We start from the raw sequence: 15,920 nt of genomic DNA, 5'->3' as shown, positions 1-15,920 counted from the left end.
AGCAGATGCATTCACTCACCTTGACCACCTGAGTGAGGTCATTAATCCTTTCTCGGCACAGCTACCATGAACTGGGAGCCATACTCTGGGCATTAACCACCCTTGCCACATGCTCCTTGTGGAGGTTTAATCTTGAAAACTTCCTGCCCCCAGCCTCAGCGGAAACATGGCTTCCATTCTGGCCCCCATCTCGCGTCTAGTGCATCCAGGATGGCATCATTAAAGCAGGGAGCCCTTTCTTTTGCCAACTGTGCCATCCTCCCTCTCCCTTAGTGCCCCTATCCTCCAGCAGATTCTTCAGGAGCCTGCAGTGCATTGCTGCAACTTCTCTTTTACTGTTTAGGGACTGCACCTATGAAAAGGGAAGGCTGCTTGGAGCATGTACTCTCTTCACAATGCCAAACTTTGTTCCCTGTGGTGGGCAGAGGATGTGGCCAACACCATGGAGACCAGGGCAGCCTTGGGGCTGCTTGTAGCCACACCACAATCAGAGAGCTGAGGTGGCTTCGTAAGTTTTTGTGCTGCCCATTTCGCTTCATTTCCAATTGGCATGGGCAGGTCGTGAGTTGCAGCCCATGTGCTCAAAAATTGGGGCAAACAAATTTCTTACTAGCAGTGGCTGTGAGTTCCATTAGTTGCTAGTGAATATGCATAGATAGCTTCCTGCATAGATTTTTCCCCAACAATTAACCACAGATTATTATGTGTGACAATAAAGTTAGAATTATTAATCTTATTACGGGAACAAGATTACACACAGCAGAGCACACAGAAACTGTACCGTTGCAAATTGACATTAAATACAGGGATATATAAAAGATGCACTCATTCCCAGAATGGACGGCAAACCACTAATGTAACCTCAGGCCTCTGGCCTTGGAGTTGCTTCCAGGTATGTCTTTGTCCCCCTGACTGAACAACAGGAACGTAAAATCTGCTCAGAAATAGAAACAGAGCATGTTCATCTTTGCAATCAAATCTCTCCATAGCCTCACTGCTCCTTTCTCTGTGAAGCTCCTTCAGTCCTGCAGTACTCCCCAAGAGCTCTGCGTTCCTTTAACTCTGAAGATGAACAGTTCTAAGTTTTTAAAATTATCCCTGCGATCTTCGCAATTGTCATACTTCATCTGCCAAATGTCTATCTTTTAACTTGTGTTTCAAAGACAGAATGGGCTTGCATGTTCAACAAAAGCTCTCAAAGTGACCAGCTGCTCTCCACTAGGAACTGGCACCCATCTCCTCCATTTATAACTTAATGTGCTCTTTTTCCAAATTACATATCCCTGGCTCTCCGCAAAGAGGCACACATCCAAGGCACAGGAACGTCTGCTGGTAAACACCAGTGGTTGCCTCCGGTAAGTGACCAATGGGATCTAGACCTTACGGGCAGTTGAATGAGATTTCTCAAGCAGTTGCCAAATTTATCTTTTTTTCCTTTTTCTAGGAGAATGGTTGCTAGGAGCCCGATTATTTATTGACATAAACAAAATGTAAGCATTTGGTGTAGTACAAGTATTTAGCCAATAGGTCTCACTAGAGCTCTTGTTAGAAGTTAAGCATCTCTGTAACTATAGTGGAAGTATGCTTTAGCTTAGTAATGGGTGGATCTATTTCATGCTTATTAACGTGATTGTTTGTGACTAAATTTGAGCTTTTCTCTCTTGTCCAACACACCTATCAACATTTTCCATTTTTCTTTATTGTTTATACTGGCTCCTTTGTGCCCAGTGTTATTACAACAATTCATCATCGAGCAAAACATAATGGGCCCAGTCACCATCGGATTGCCACTCCGCTCTTATTTTCTTACCTTGCAGCGGAGCTCCGCATTTCTTTCCTGGACTGCCGAATTAGGCCCCCTCAGAAATGCGGAGCATACCTGTTTTCGGACTCCTTCTTTGTAGTGCAGGATTGTCAGGGGAAGACAAGCCACGCTTTCTTTTTACAGCACTAGCTGCTGCATTCCGGCAGGTTTAAAGGTCCCAGAGCCACTTTGAGAAGCTATGGAGAGAAGGTAAGTGTGTAAGGTAAGTGGATGAGGGGGTAGGATGGCAGATAAGTGAATGGGGATAGGGTGGCAGGTAGGTGAGGGAGTAGGGTAGCAGTTGTATGGTGAGGGGGTAGAGTGGAAGGTAGGTGAGAGAGTAGGGTGGCAGGCAAATGGGTGAGGGAGTAGGGTGGCTGGTGTATGGGTGAGGGGGTAGGGTGGCAGGTGGGTGGGTGAGAGGGTAGGGTGGCAGGTAGGTGGGTGAGAAAATAGGGTGTCAGGTGGGGAAGGGAGTAGGGTGCCAGGTGGGGGAGAGAGTAGGGTGGCATCTGGGTGAGGGGGTAGGGTGGGTCAGGGGGCCATGTGTTTGGGTGGTAGTCAGGTGGTTGCAGGGTAGTCGGGGGAGGGGTCAGGAGGTTAGTCATGTGATCGGGAGGGTACTCAGGTGGCCAGGGGGTACTTGGGAGGTCAGCGGGGTAGTTGGCTGATTTGGGGGGGTAGTCAGATAGTTGGGAGCGTTAGTCGAGGTGTCGGGAGGGTAGTTGGGGGTTAGTCGGGGGATCAGGAGACTAGTTGGGGGGTCGGGGAGGGGGTAGTCGGGAGCTCCAGTGTGGAGTTGGGGAGTCAGTAGCATAGTTACCCAGGATTTAGAACTGGTTTTAATCCTTCTAATTTTGCCTGGGTAACTATTTTGGTAAGTGAGTAGCTATCCGAAGTCTCCGACTCTATCTCAGAGTTTTGAAGGACTCCAGACACAGGGTAATTACTCATCGGAAGTCCAAGCTTCCCGGGCATTTTCTGTGTAGTCAGTGCGGCAGCATTTCTGAGGGGTCCCCAGCGCATCTGGGGGGCTGGGGGGCTAGGGGGCTTACCTCCAGCGTACGACCACCTGGAGATCAGAAGATGTGGGCTAATGAGCACCACATTTACTCCAGTACTAGATCTGCATTATGCTACCTTAATTCAATAGAGGATAAATACCAAGCTTTCAGTTTACTGGAAGCTCAGTCTGTTCATGAAAACTGTTCCAAGCAGTTGACACATGGAATGAGGTGTTGGAGAACTGTAACACATCCTGTCAATATTAACTTTGGGTCTCTTTTGCTAACCATTTGTAGGATATTTGTTTGTTTGTCTGACTCCCTAGGTGAGAAACCAGGAATCTTTAATGTTGAATGAAGTTGGGATATTAATCTGTGGGTTCTTCGTATGTTTTGCTTGGTGCAAGAGTGTCTTCTACCTTTATATATGTAAATGATATTACATCTTTCGACAGCATATATGACCAGTCCAGCCCCTATACAAACTCCCAGTAGAAGGTCGCATTTTATATGTTCGCAAAACATAATACCTCTCAGAAATGCTAAGCAAACATAAAAGCAAAATACTGCGGATGTTGGAAATCTGAAATAAAGACAGAAAATGCTGGAAAACTCAGCGGGTCTGACAGCATCGGTGGAAAGAGAAACAGAGTTAACATTTCGAGTCCATATGATTCTTCTTCAGAGCTGAAGAGAAGTAGAAATGTGATGGAATTTATACTGTTTAAGGGGGATGGAGCAGGTAAAGCTGGATAGCAGGTGGGGGCTGAGGAGCGATCGACAAAGATGTCATGGACATGAGACAAAGGGAGTGTTAATGGCAGGGGAATGAGTTAAGAATATGCTGATAGTAGCATAAAGGTAAGAAAGCAGAATGTGTTAATAGCAGAACAATAGTCAGCACTGTGAAACAACCTAGAACAAGCGACATGAGTTTTTCCAGGTATTTTTGTTTTTGTTTTAGAACAAGTGCCAGATGGCCCTTTTGAGAGGAGGGGCTAGGGGGAGGGGGTGGGGGTTGGGGAAAAAGGATAGAAAAAGGGATTTTAAAAAGGGGATGAAACAATGAATAAATTAATTAAAATAAGTGAATAAACAATAAAAATAATTTTTTAAAAAAGGGATTAAAAAAGGGGTGAAGATAGAGGAGAGAGTTCATGGTCTGAAGTTGTTGAACTCAGTATTCAGTCCGGAAGGCTGTAAAGTGCCTAGTTGGAAGATGAGCTGCTGTTCCTCCAGTTTGCATTGAGCTTCACTGGAACATTGCAGCAGGCCAAGGATGGTCATGTGGGCATGAAAGCAGGGTGGTGTGTTGAAATGGCAAGCGACAGGGAGGTCTTGGGTCATGCTTGTGGACAGACCGGAGGTGTTCCGCAAAGCGGTCACCCAGTCTGCGTTTGGGTCTCCCCAACCAGGTTGCCCCAAATCACTTTACACCTAATGAAATGCCTTTGAGAGTGTAGTCACTGTTGCAATGTAGGAAACACGGCAGGCAATACTCTGCATAGCAAGCTCCCACAAACAGCAACTAAATGAATGACCAGATCATCTGTTTTACCTGTTGGTTGAGTGATAAATGTTGGCCTGGGCACCGGGGCTCCCCTGCACTGCAAATAGAGCTGTGACATCCTCTAGGTTAACCTGAGATGGCAGGTGGGTCTCAGTTTGGCCTCTCTTCCAAAACACATTACAGCACTCCCTCAGTACTGCACCGGAGCGTCAGTCTAAGTTGTGTGGTCAACTCACAGAGGTGGCCCTTGAACACACAGCCTTCTGACTCAGAGGGTGGAATTTAATGGGGCCTCTTCGCATGGGAAAAGATGCAGGTCGGCGGGAGGGGGGGAATTAATTTGTTGGGGGTGAGCCAAAATTTCGGGTTCCCAACGGTGGGTTGAGTTTTTGAAATTAAGTTGGTGGCCTTTCAGTGGCAGATCAAGCCTCGTGACATCTGGAAATACTCAGCAGGCCAGACAGCATCTGTGGAGAGAAACAGAGTCAACCTTTCAGGTCAATGACGTTTCAACAGAGCAGAAGGAGATGCTGCCTGATGTGCTGAGTATTTCCAGCATTTGTTGTTTTTATTTCAGATTCCCAGCATCCAAAGTGTTTTGCCTCTGCACCTCTTTTCCACACATTTGCATTTCATGAATATTCAAATTCAATCAGTAATGCACAGGAAACTCGCGCCTCTTGTTTCATGACTGCTTAAAGCTGGTTTGCACCAGGCGAGGTTTGTTTGTTCTTTGGATTTCATGTGAACTGTTGTCTTAACGCAGCGGCACAGGGGAGGGGAGCAGGAGAAGCCTCGTGTAGCTGCGCAGTCCGGTAGTGGCAAGGGCAAAGAGATGGTTGGTTGGGAGTATTCGGGCATCAAGTAATGCAACAGTCGGACATAAAAGGGGTGTGGGGGCATTGAGGCATCAAACGGAGCAACTACCGGACTTGGCAGGGGAGACAGTGGTCGGGGCATTTACAGTGGTACAGCAAGATTTTGGCATGTTGGGGAGGTCCGGGGCGGGGTGGGCAATTACTTGACTACAGCAAGGCTTTTGCCTTTGGGCAGGGTGTGTCCTTTCTGAGGTTGGGTCCAATGGAGACACAGGGAAGGTCCACATTTACAGCGGAGGTATCAAGCTTGAGGGAGGGCAGGTCCAACTTGAGGGAGAGCAGGTCAAGCGTGTCTGAGGGTGAGTCGAGGGCCACCCAGGGCAGTTCATGGATGGTGGAGGGAGGCATTAGGCTCAGCAGGCAGGTCGAGGGTAAAAGATGGGAGATCTAGGGTCATGACACTGGATCAAAGGTGATGGTGGGAGGTCAGAAGATGAATGAGGGAAGGTGCTGGGTGATGTTGAGAGGGTCAAGGGTGATGGGCAGAAGCTCGAGGAAGGAGGGTGGAAATGGATGCCTGGCAGTTGCAGGGTCCCACTGGACGTGTCCATGGACATCCCCGCCAGCACAGGTTGAGCTAGCAGGAGGTCAGGTTCTTGTGGGAGAAGGCCTCTGTCAGGTGTGGCCCAAGGGAGGGTCAGGCATTTCCAATGGTCAACTGCAGCTGCTTTAGGGATGAAGGCCATGTGTTCAGAGGTGCTCATATCTTCTTCACACGGTTTTACTTCATGGATTTGCAATGGACTTCATACATCCAATCTTTTTGCAACCTTGGGTGGAGGAGGAGAGAATTCCCCAGAGGAGGGCCATGGTCGTACAGCAACATAGGCCACTAGACCACCCACAGGCACTCAGAGGAGGGGTGCTGGTCAGAAGGAAGACAACCAGTGTTATTCACAATAAAAGGTTGTAGTGAAAGAATTAATCCAGGCTGGTCTTTTGGTTCAAGCTGGTTTATTTTCAAGACAACTCCTCAGTGCTACTGACTTCCGAGTAGCTTCCACACAGTGTTCCAGCTGTATCTTTTTATTATATTGAATCAATGCCCATCACTTGTTTAACTAGCAATTGTCTTTAACAAGGCAATTGCCACATTGACAACCAGAACCATCATTGTCATCAACGAGCATTGGCACGTCAGTGCTCGCTTCGGCAGCACATATACTAAAATTGGAACGATACAGAGAAGATTAGCATAGCCCCTGCGCAAGGATGACACGCAAATTCGTGAAGCGTTCCATATTTTGCAACACTGAAACTTCTCAGAGGTGTCAGCTGTGGCTCAGTTCATAGCACCCTCGCCTTTGAATCAGAGGGTTGTGGGTTCATGTCCCACTCCCGGAAACCAAGAACTGTGATTGTACTCGAAAGAGTTACAATCTGTGACTGTTGATAACTTGAAAGAGTTTCAGAACATGCACCAACTATCTTCAACTGTCTGAGAGGCAATGATGGGGCCGGCCATTTTGGACTGAGATGAGAAGAAACTTCTTCACTCAGAGGATGGTGAACCTATGGAAATCTCTGCCACAGAAGGCTGTGGAGGTCAAGTCACTGAATATATTTAAGAAGGAAATAGATAGATTTCTAGACTCTAAAGGTGTCAAGGGGTATAAGGAGAGAGCGGGAGTATGGCTTTGAGATAGAGGATCAGCCATGATCATATTGAATGGCAGAGCAGGCTCAAAGGGCCGAATGAAATACTCCTGCTCCTATTTTCCATGTTTTTATGTTTCTAACTGAGGTTATCCTGAGAGGCGGTCACTAACCTGTGTGTGATCCTTCAACAAGACTTACAGCCTTGTAGATTTGGGAGAAACATGATGCCAGTTGCCCTCGAAGTAACTACAGTACTGAATTTCTATGCCACCTGTTCATTCCATGGGGGACATGTGTGGCATATATCCCCGGCTGTAACACATAGATGCATCAGGGAGGTGACCAATGCCCTGTTCAGCAGGCCCAATCATTTTGTAAGTGCAAAATCGATGTTGAGAGCCAGGCCATATGGGCAGCTGGTTTCAAGGCCATAGCACGATTCAAATGCAGGACATCATTGACTGTACTCCTTGGGAACAGCCAGCTGCATTTGCGAACCACAAGGGATTTCACTCCCTTAACTTACAACTAGTCTGCAGCCACAGGTGTGCGCTCATTTCCCAGCTCCCAGAGATATTTGAGGCCGCTGCCCAAGTGCAAGGCTGGATCCTGGGTGACAATGTCTATTCCCTCAGGATGTGGCTCATGACACCAGTGTAGCAGCCCCACGGAGGAGCATTACAATGCAGCACATGCAAGGGCAGTCATAGGGCAGACCATTCGCTTGCTGAAAATGTGCTTCGGCTGCCTTGACCGGTACAGTGCAGCATTATGGTACGCACCACAGAGGGTATCCTGGATTGTTGTGGTCTGCTGTGCATTGCACAATGTGACCTTGCAACGGGGAGAGGAATTGCCAGACGATGACATGAAGGAGCTGCTCTCCTCCTCAGATGAAGATAACAGCAGGAATATGAGGAAGAGGCCAGAAATGTCACGGCACCTTTGCAAGGTGCGAGGAGAGATGTCTCAGGGGCTGCCAGAGACAACATAATTTTTAACAGAAACAGAAATACCTGGAAAAACTCAGCAAGTCTGGCAGCATCGGCGGAGAACTGTTGTTCTGTTGAAGGGTCATGAGGACTCGAAACATCAACTGTACTCTTCTCCGCCGATGCTGCCAGACCTGCTGAGTTTTTCCAGGTATTTCTGTTTCTGTTTTTGTTTTGGATTTCCAGCATCTGCAGTTTTTTGGGTTTTTTTTGTATTTATTTTTACAACCTAATTTTTAATCGTTTTGCACAGGAATGAGGCACCTCCCTGACTGGTATTACATCACCTGCCAACCTTGCCTGCCCAGAATGTGCACTCACCTCTGCCAGCCTCCAACCCAAGGCCCTGTCATTTGAAGAGGAGGGGGAGAGTTTTCCCTCAACCAACATTTATCACTTAATCAACATCAATAAAAACAGATTATCTGGTTATGATCACCTTGCTATTTGTGGGACTGTGCTGTGTGCAACATTGCCTGCAGGAAAGACTGGGGAAATAAAAAAAACAAACAGCTCTTAATATATTACTTTTGCCAATGCCTGCAGTAACATAATCAGGATTCAAATCTATTCTGGATCTTGTGATGTCTTTTCAGCAAAGCAAGGGGCTATATCTTAATAAATCTGGAGGAACCCTCATTGTCCATTATTCAAGTTGCGAGATTGCAGAGTGCTGAAATATTCTTAAGAAAGCAACTTCATTAGCATTAATGTGAAAATAATCTACCTGCAATAATGTTCCCTTAACACGTAGGCAGGTAGAAAAGCCTTACTGCTGCTGTGTTAGTTTCACCATCGAGTGACATTATTTGGACATATTGCCTAAGGAAGATTTAGAAAAGTTTAAATTGGTGGCCAGACAAAAACTCTCAAATGAATCATTGACATCAGCTTCTTGGATGTTGAAGACAACTCCCAAGTGCAACCAAGATGGCAACAAATGGGGTAAATTGTCCGTGTGTTGAGGATCTGGCAGCAGGCCGAGAAGAAGATGTGCACAACTTAAAGAAGAGAGGAACAGTAGCAGAAGTGCAAGTATTAAGTACAGGTTTAGGACATAATAGACAAGAAGGGAAGTTGGAGTAGTTAAAGATAAATGCAAAAAATTACTGGTCTAAGAGGAATGTTAGTGAGGTTACCATAAATAAGGCAATCAAATTGAAAATAGTAGGTTTATGTAAATTACAATATAAATGGCACGATGGCAAGAGAATGTACTGCAGGAAGGAACTCCATGGCCAAATCATCATGTCCAGTCCTCTCTGCTCTTATACTGAATAAAAAAATTGGCACATAACACAAAAGAATAGAATGTGTCACATTGTACACCATCTGACCTGAAACAGGACTACTTGCATGCCAAACAGCAGAAGCAGCTTGCAATAGAAAGAAATAAGTGATCCCACAACCAACAAATCAGATCAATGCCCTGCCATCCTGCCACATCTAGTGATGAATGGTATTGGACAATTCTGTGTAATATGTAATTACTGTTCCCAAGATGGAACCCTTTCCATTCATCCTCAACTTCTGCTTCCTACTCCCAAATCACTTCGAGACACAGCTAGCAAATTTACAATTAACTCCATAAAACCTTAATCTTTCAGTGCAGACCTCGATCAAATGCCTGCTGAAAGTTAAAATTAATGATATCTGTCAGATGGCCTTTTCTCCCTCATTTAGTTTACCCCTTCAAAAAATTCCAGCCAATTTGACAGACAAGATGAATCTATGCTAACTACTTATGGCCTCTACGTTCTTTGGGGGAACAGTAAAAGCATTTTCTCTGCTAACACTCATAGATTAACAGGAGCCTAATTTCTTTAGCCAAGTCTCACTCCTTTCTTGAATGTTGGGACATGGGAAAAAAATTAAACGATAGAATTAAGGGTTGGATTTTACTTCAAGAGTATCCCTGCTGCATCTTCAACATGCATTGAAATATTATGCAATACTTAAACAAAGTCTTTCAAGTGAAGCAGCATTTCACTTGCATTTCCCCTAACTTAGTCTACTGCATTCGTTGCTCCCAATGCGGTCTCCTCTACATTGGAGAGACCAAACGCAAACTGGGTGACCGCTTTGCAGAACACCTGCGGTCTGTCCGCAAGAAAGACCCAAACCTCCCTGTCGCTTGCCATTTTAACACTCCATCCTGCTCTCTTGCCCACATGTCCGTCCTTGGCTTGCTGCATTGTTCCAGTGAAGCCCAACGCAAACTGGAGGAACAGCACCTCATCTTCCGACTAGGCACTTTACAGCCTTCCGGGCTGAATATTGAATTCAACAACTTTAGATCTTAAACTCCCTCCCCCCATCCCCACCCCGTTTCTTCCCCCTCCCTTTTGTTTTTTTCAATAATTTATATAGATTTTTCTTTTCCCACCTATTTCCATTATTTCTAAATCTACAACTGTAATACCTTGTCAGCCTTTCCACCCCACCCCCACTAGAGCTGTACCTTGAGTGTCCTGCCATCCATTCTTAATTAGCACATTTTCTTAGATAATATCACCACCTTCAACACCCCTTTGTTCCTTTTGTCTGTGACATCTTTTGATTATCTGCTCCTATCACTGCTTGCTTGTCCCTACAACCACACCACCCCCCAACTTCTCTCCCCCCACCCCCCACTACCTTAAACCAGGTTATATTTCACCCCTCTCCTAACTATACTCAGTCCTGCTGAAGGGTCATGAGGACTCGAAACGTCAACTCTTTTCTTCTCCACCGATGCTGCCAGACCTGCTGAGTTTTTCCAGGTAATTCTGTTTTTGTCTTAAAGTCCTCTCATAAGTGTATCATTAAAACTGGATGCCATATGTTTCTATAGTGTTGGAAAGCGCACTGAGCAAATTAGAAATCTGTGTGATAGAAAGACATACAGGAATGACTGTATAGCCATAGTCAAAAAGCATGAATGCCAAATGTGTGGAATATTAGTTAAGGTTAAAAAGTGCATTTATAAAATATATCAAAAGTTCATAACCCTTTTTCCCCAAAACAGCATTTTCTCCTCTTTCTTCTGTTCCTTTCTTGCCTTCCTCATATTAAACTCAGTTATACAGATGCATTTGATTGTATGGTAGGGCATAAGTTTGGAAGTCCAAATGTGGAAGGACATTCTGAGTAAAAGTCCTGAATTTAATATGTTTATTTAAGTAGAACGTGTTTATTTAATACGATATTTAACCAGTGTCTTTAAGTTGCATTGAGTACTGTTGCAGATGTATTGGGAAAGGAAAGAATGATGAAAATTAAATTTATCTTCCATGTGATATATCACTCCTTTTAAACTACAAAAACTCGAAGCAGACATTTCAGGTAAGGAGCATTTGATGTGCTGCCTGGCCTCAATGCCACTAACTGTGGCACAAATAGAGGGAGTTGAATAGAGAAATTGTTTAACCACATCCAGCTGACCGATGTATGAATAATCTGTGTGCATGCACATGCATGTGTCTCCACTATCTGGCACAGTGCAGCCCGGCAGCTATTCCAATGTATACTATTAGAGATGTTCATTTTATTTCCTGGCGTTCCACCACTTTCTCCACTTCTGGCTGGTGTCCATATGTCATGGGGGATCTGAGTACCGTATTTCAATTATAAGGTATGGAACAGGAGAATGCAAAAGCAGACACATATATAAAAGCAGACATACATAATATAATGCACCCATGAACACAATATTCTTCATGCCTCTTCTATCTGCCTAACCAAAGGTTTTTGATAGGCCAATATAAGCTCATGCTTTCTCTTTCTGTTTGAGTAAGTGTTAACCAATCACATACTGGAAATAAAAAAGATGGCCAATTCCATTAAAAAAAACCCAAAAAAAACAATTACAATCCACCAGAAACAACCTTTTTCAAAACAAAGCCACAATGACCCTTCTTGCTGTAAACCCCCCAAAATATTTGTCTAATAATAAACATAAATTCAACAATTCACAAAAACACGACAAATTTACCAAGACCGTCATTCAATAGTTCCTGTAACTTTTCTATTCACTGTACGTCATTAACATCCTCTACCTGAGAGCTTCTTCCTTTTACAATTAGCAGCCCAAACAAATATACCACGCACCAAATATTGCATGGTACTGCCTCTGGCACAGTACAGGCTCAAAGATGTGTACTGCATGTTAAAGAACTAAACAAATATACCACACACCAAATATTGCATGGTACTGCCTCTGGCACAGTACAGGCTCAAAGATGTGTACTGCATGTTAAAGAACTAAACAAGGATAGCAAGATATAACTTTAGCAAAAGGTTTACAAGTCGTTCAGACTTTCAGACAAAGTTAAATGTGGTTCAATTTTTGCCTTTATCTTCTGAAGGCAGAGTTTCCTACTGGTACAGGGGGCAGTCTTCATGCATCTTATTCAAGTGTTCTTTCTTTATTGGTGAGCATCGACAGCGAATGTCAGTAGCATAGTCAACTGTGGAATTTAATTCCTTGCAAAACATTTGGTATTCATCATTTAAAAAAAGCAAAAATCTAGGAAGGTTTGATTGGGTTAAATAGAATGTTATGCAGATAAGACATTTGTAACGTAAGGGGATTTCGAAATGCAAAACAATTTATCTTTGGCTCCATCGCTTTTAACCAAAGATCTTAAAACAACATCACACAAAACAACACAGTTGTAACAGTAACTATGGTTACCATGACGCACTTCATTCCAGCTGCCAACAGTAACTGCATGCAAAATTGAGAAAGATAATCCATGATTTTGTTTTATGATGTAGATTTATTTGATCATCATTAGGAATTACAGATGATTGATGTGATGAAGGAGCCAAACAATGGCAGTTGGTTGAACAAGCGAAAACTGATGGCTCATAAATAGGAAGTGGACAGAAGTGGATGGGCTTAGGAACAGAGGGACAGGATTAGGCCATAAGACCATAAGACCATAGGAGCAGAAATTAGGCCATTCGGCCCATCGAGTCTGCTCTGCCATTCAATCATGGCTGATAAGTTTCTCAACCCCATTCTCCCACCTTCTCCCCGTAACCTTTGATCCCCTTACCAATCAAGAACCTATCTATCTCAGTCTTAAATACACTCAATGACCTGGCCTCCACAGCCTTCTTTGGCAATGAATTCCATAGATTCATCACTCTCTGGCTAAAGAAGTTTCTCCTCATCTCTGTTCTAAAAGGTCTTCCCTTTACCCTGAGGCTGTGCCCTCGGGTCCTAGTCTCTCCTACTAATGGAAACATCTTCCCCACGTCCACTCTATCCAGGCCTTTCAGTATTCTGTAAGTTTCAATCAGATCCCCCCTCATCCTTCTAAACTCCATCGAGTATAGACCCAGAGTCCTCAAACGTTCCTCATATGTTAAGCCTTTCATTCCTGGGATCGTTCTCGTGAACCTCCTCTGGACCCTCTCCAGGGCAAGAACTACCTTCCTGAGATATGGGGCCCAAAATTGCTCACAATATTCTAAATGTGGTCTGACCAGAGCCTTATAAAGCCTCAGCAGCACATCCCTGCTTTTATATTCCAGTCCTCTCGAAATAAATGCCAACATTGCATTTGCCTTCCTAACTACCGACTCAACCTGCAAGTTAACCTTAAGAGAATCCTGGACTAGTACTCCCAAGTCCCTTTGCACTCCAGATTTCTGAATTCTCTCCCCATTCAGAAAATAGTCTATGCCTCTATTCTTCCTACCAAAGTGCATGACCTCACACTTCCCCACGTTGTATTCCATCTGCTACTTCTTTGCCCATTCTCCTAACCTGTCCAAATCCTTCTGCAGCCTCCCTGCCTCCTCAATACTACCTGTCCCTCCACCTATCTTTGTATCATCTGCAAACTTCGCCAGGATACCCTCAGTTCCTTCATCTAGATCATTAATGTATAAAGCGAAAAGTTGTGGCCCCAACACTGACTCCTGCGGAGCTCCACTAGTCAGCGGCCGCCATCCTGAGAAGGACCCCCTTATCCCCACTCTCTGCCTCCTACCAGACAGCCAATCTTCTATCCATGCTAGTACCTTGCCTCTAACACCATGGGCTCTTATCTTACTGAGCAGCTTCCTGTGCGGCACCTTGTCAAAGGCCTCCTGGAAGTCCAAGTAGATAACATCCATTGGCTCTCCTTTGTCTAACCTACTCGTTACCTCCTCAAAGAATTCTAACAGATTTGTCAGGTATGACCTTCCCTTGATGAAACCATGCTGACTTTGCCCTATTTTACCATGCACTTCCAAGTATTCTGAAATCTCATCCTTAATAATGGACTCGAATGAGAGTGAAATAGTACGCGATGACATCCTGCGAGCGTCCCAGCATCATCACACACTCTCCCAATCTTTCGCTCGACGGGCGTGCACAGGTGCCTTGGCAGCACCCGCCATTAATTAACAGGCCACGTAGGGCCCTTGACAATGCAATTGTCTGAGACTTTTCGTTGCCTGTGTGATTTTCTGTCCGTCGCACGGGCAAAACGGACAGGTGGCCAGCCAACACCTCTCAAACCTCATCCAAGGGCAGGGTAAAAAGGGTCAGCAGCATTGCCAGTGTGATTAGTGAGGAGTTTTGGAGATAGTTTGCAGCCGGTTGCTTATTGTTATTTGGCAGCTTCATCTCTGTTCGGGGCTTCATTCTTAGCATTTCCAGGCCTCATTTTAGGACTCATTGGTGTCTCCAAGGCCCCCAGAGGGTTCAGACCGTGTGGACCCTTCCGGCTATCAGACAGCCTACCCTGACCCTGGTAATGGGGGTTGTGGTCTCTGCTGGTGGCACCTCCTCTGAGGAGGAAGAGAGGGGAAAAAGAGGGAGGAGGCCAGGTGTCCCTATGCAGCTTCCAGGGGATGGATCTGTGGGAGGAGAGGTGCAGGCACAGGGCCAGCAGGTAGTCCAAGCTGGGAGGGGCCGCAGAAGACATGACTATCCCGCTGCCAGGGTTCACAGGCAATGCAGCTACTTCAATATGTCCGAGGTACAGTGCCAAAGGGGGCTCCACCTCTCAAGGGTAACCACCATGTCCATTTGCCAATTGATTGGGCCTAAGATCAGCTCCCAGTTGTGGGTAGAAACCCCATGCCAGTGGCTCTGAAGGTCACTGTGGCCCTCAACTTCTATGCCTCCGGCTCTTCCCAGGGGTCAGTGGGGGATCTGTGTGGAGTCTCCCAATCAGCCGTCCACAGTTGCTTCAAGCTGGTGACAAAAGTTCTGTTCAGGCGGGTACTGACCTTTATTCTTTACCGTATGGGCGAGGCCAGCCAGGCTGAGCGAGCCAGAGGCTTTGCAGCGATTGCTGGGTTCCCTTGTGTCCAGGGTGCCATTGACTGCGCACATGTGGCCATCAAGGCGCCAGTGGGTCAGCCCGGTGCCTTTGTCAACAGGAAGGGCTTCCACTCCATGAACGTGCAGGCAGTGTGTGATCACAGGATGCAGATTCTACAAGTCTATGCAAGTACCCTGGCAGCTCCCATGATGCGTACATTCTGAGACACTCCCAGGTGCCGAGGCTCTTCAGTGCTCCAGCCCGACTGGGTGGATGGCTGCTGGGTGTCAAGGGCTATCTTTTGGAGGTGGCTCATGACGCCTCTCCGTCACCCAAGAACAGAGGCAGAGAAGTGTTACAATACGAGTCATGCCTCCACAAGGAAGGTGGTAGAGAGGACCATAGGTCTTCACAAGATGCACTTCCGATGACTGGACCGTTCAGTGGGAGCACTACAATACGCCTCAGAGCGGGTATCAATGATCCTGGTTGCATGCTGCACTCTCCACAATCTGGCACTGGCAAGAGAGGTCCCACTGGAGGAAGAGGATCTTGGCGCAGCTGTACAGGCCACAGATGATGAGTCCTGTAGTGAGTCGGAAGATGAGCACAGTGAAGAGAATGCTGAGGACATGGATGCAGACTTCAGTAACCTCCAGGAAGGCAGGGACACCAGGGACACCTTGATACAATGCTCCTTCAGCTAGCCTACCAAAGATCAGCATCAGATGTATGCCAGGGCTGCCTCCTCCATCCCAGATGTCTGAAAGGACCCTTTCCATTGAACACAAAGGACACTCAGTGCCTGTGTAATAAAGTTTAGAGCCACTTACGTCCACCTTAGATACTGGCGTACCCTGCACCAATAAAATAAAAAGGTGAA

At 45.8% G+C, this 15,920-nt stretch overlaps 1 non-coding gene across 1 annotated transcript; it reads left to right on the top strand.

Moving 5' to 3' along the window:
* Positions 1 to 6,336: 6,336 nt before the first annotated feature.
* On the top strand, positions 6,337 to 6,443 carry LOC144679252 (U6 spliceosomal RNA). Its single transcript, XR_013576283.1, has one exon. It is a non-coding gene; the product is annotated as a U6 spliceosomal RNA (small nuclear RNA).
* Positions 6,444 to 15,920: the final 9,477 nt, after the last annotated feature.

Source organism: Cetorhinus maximus, chromosome 3 (assembly GCF_964194155.1).
Source record: "Cetorhinus maximus chromosome 3, sCetMax3.hap1.1, whole genome shotgun sequence".
NCBI classification, from domain to species: Eukaryota; Metazoa; Chordata; class Chondrichthyes; order Lamniformes; family Cetorhinidae; genus Cetorhinus; species Cetorhinus maximus.
The sequence above is the reverse complement of the archived record's forward strand: the minus strand, read 5'-3'. Positions and strand labels throughout refer to the sequence as shown.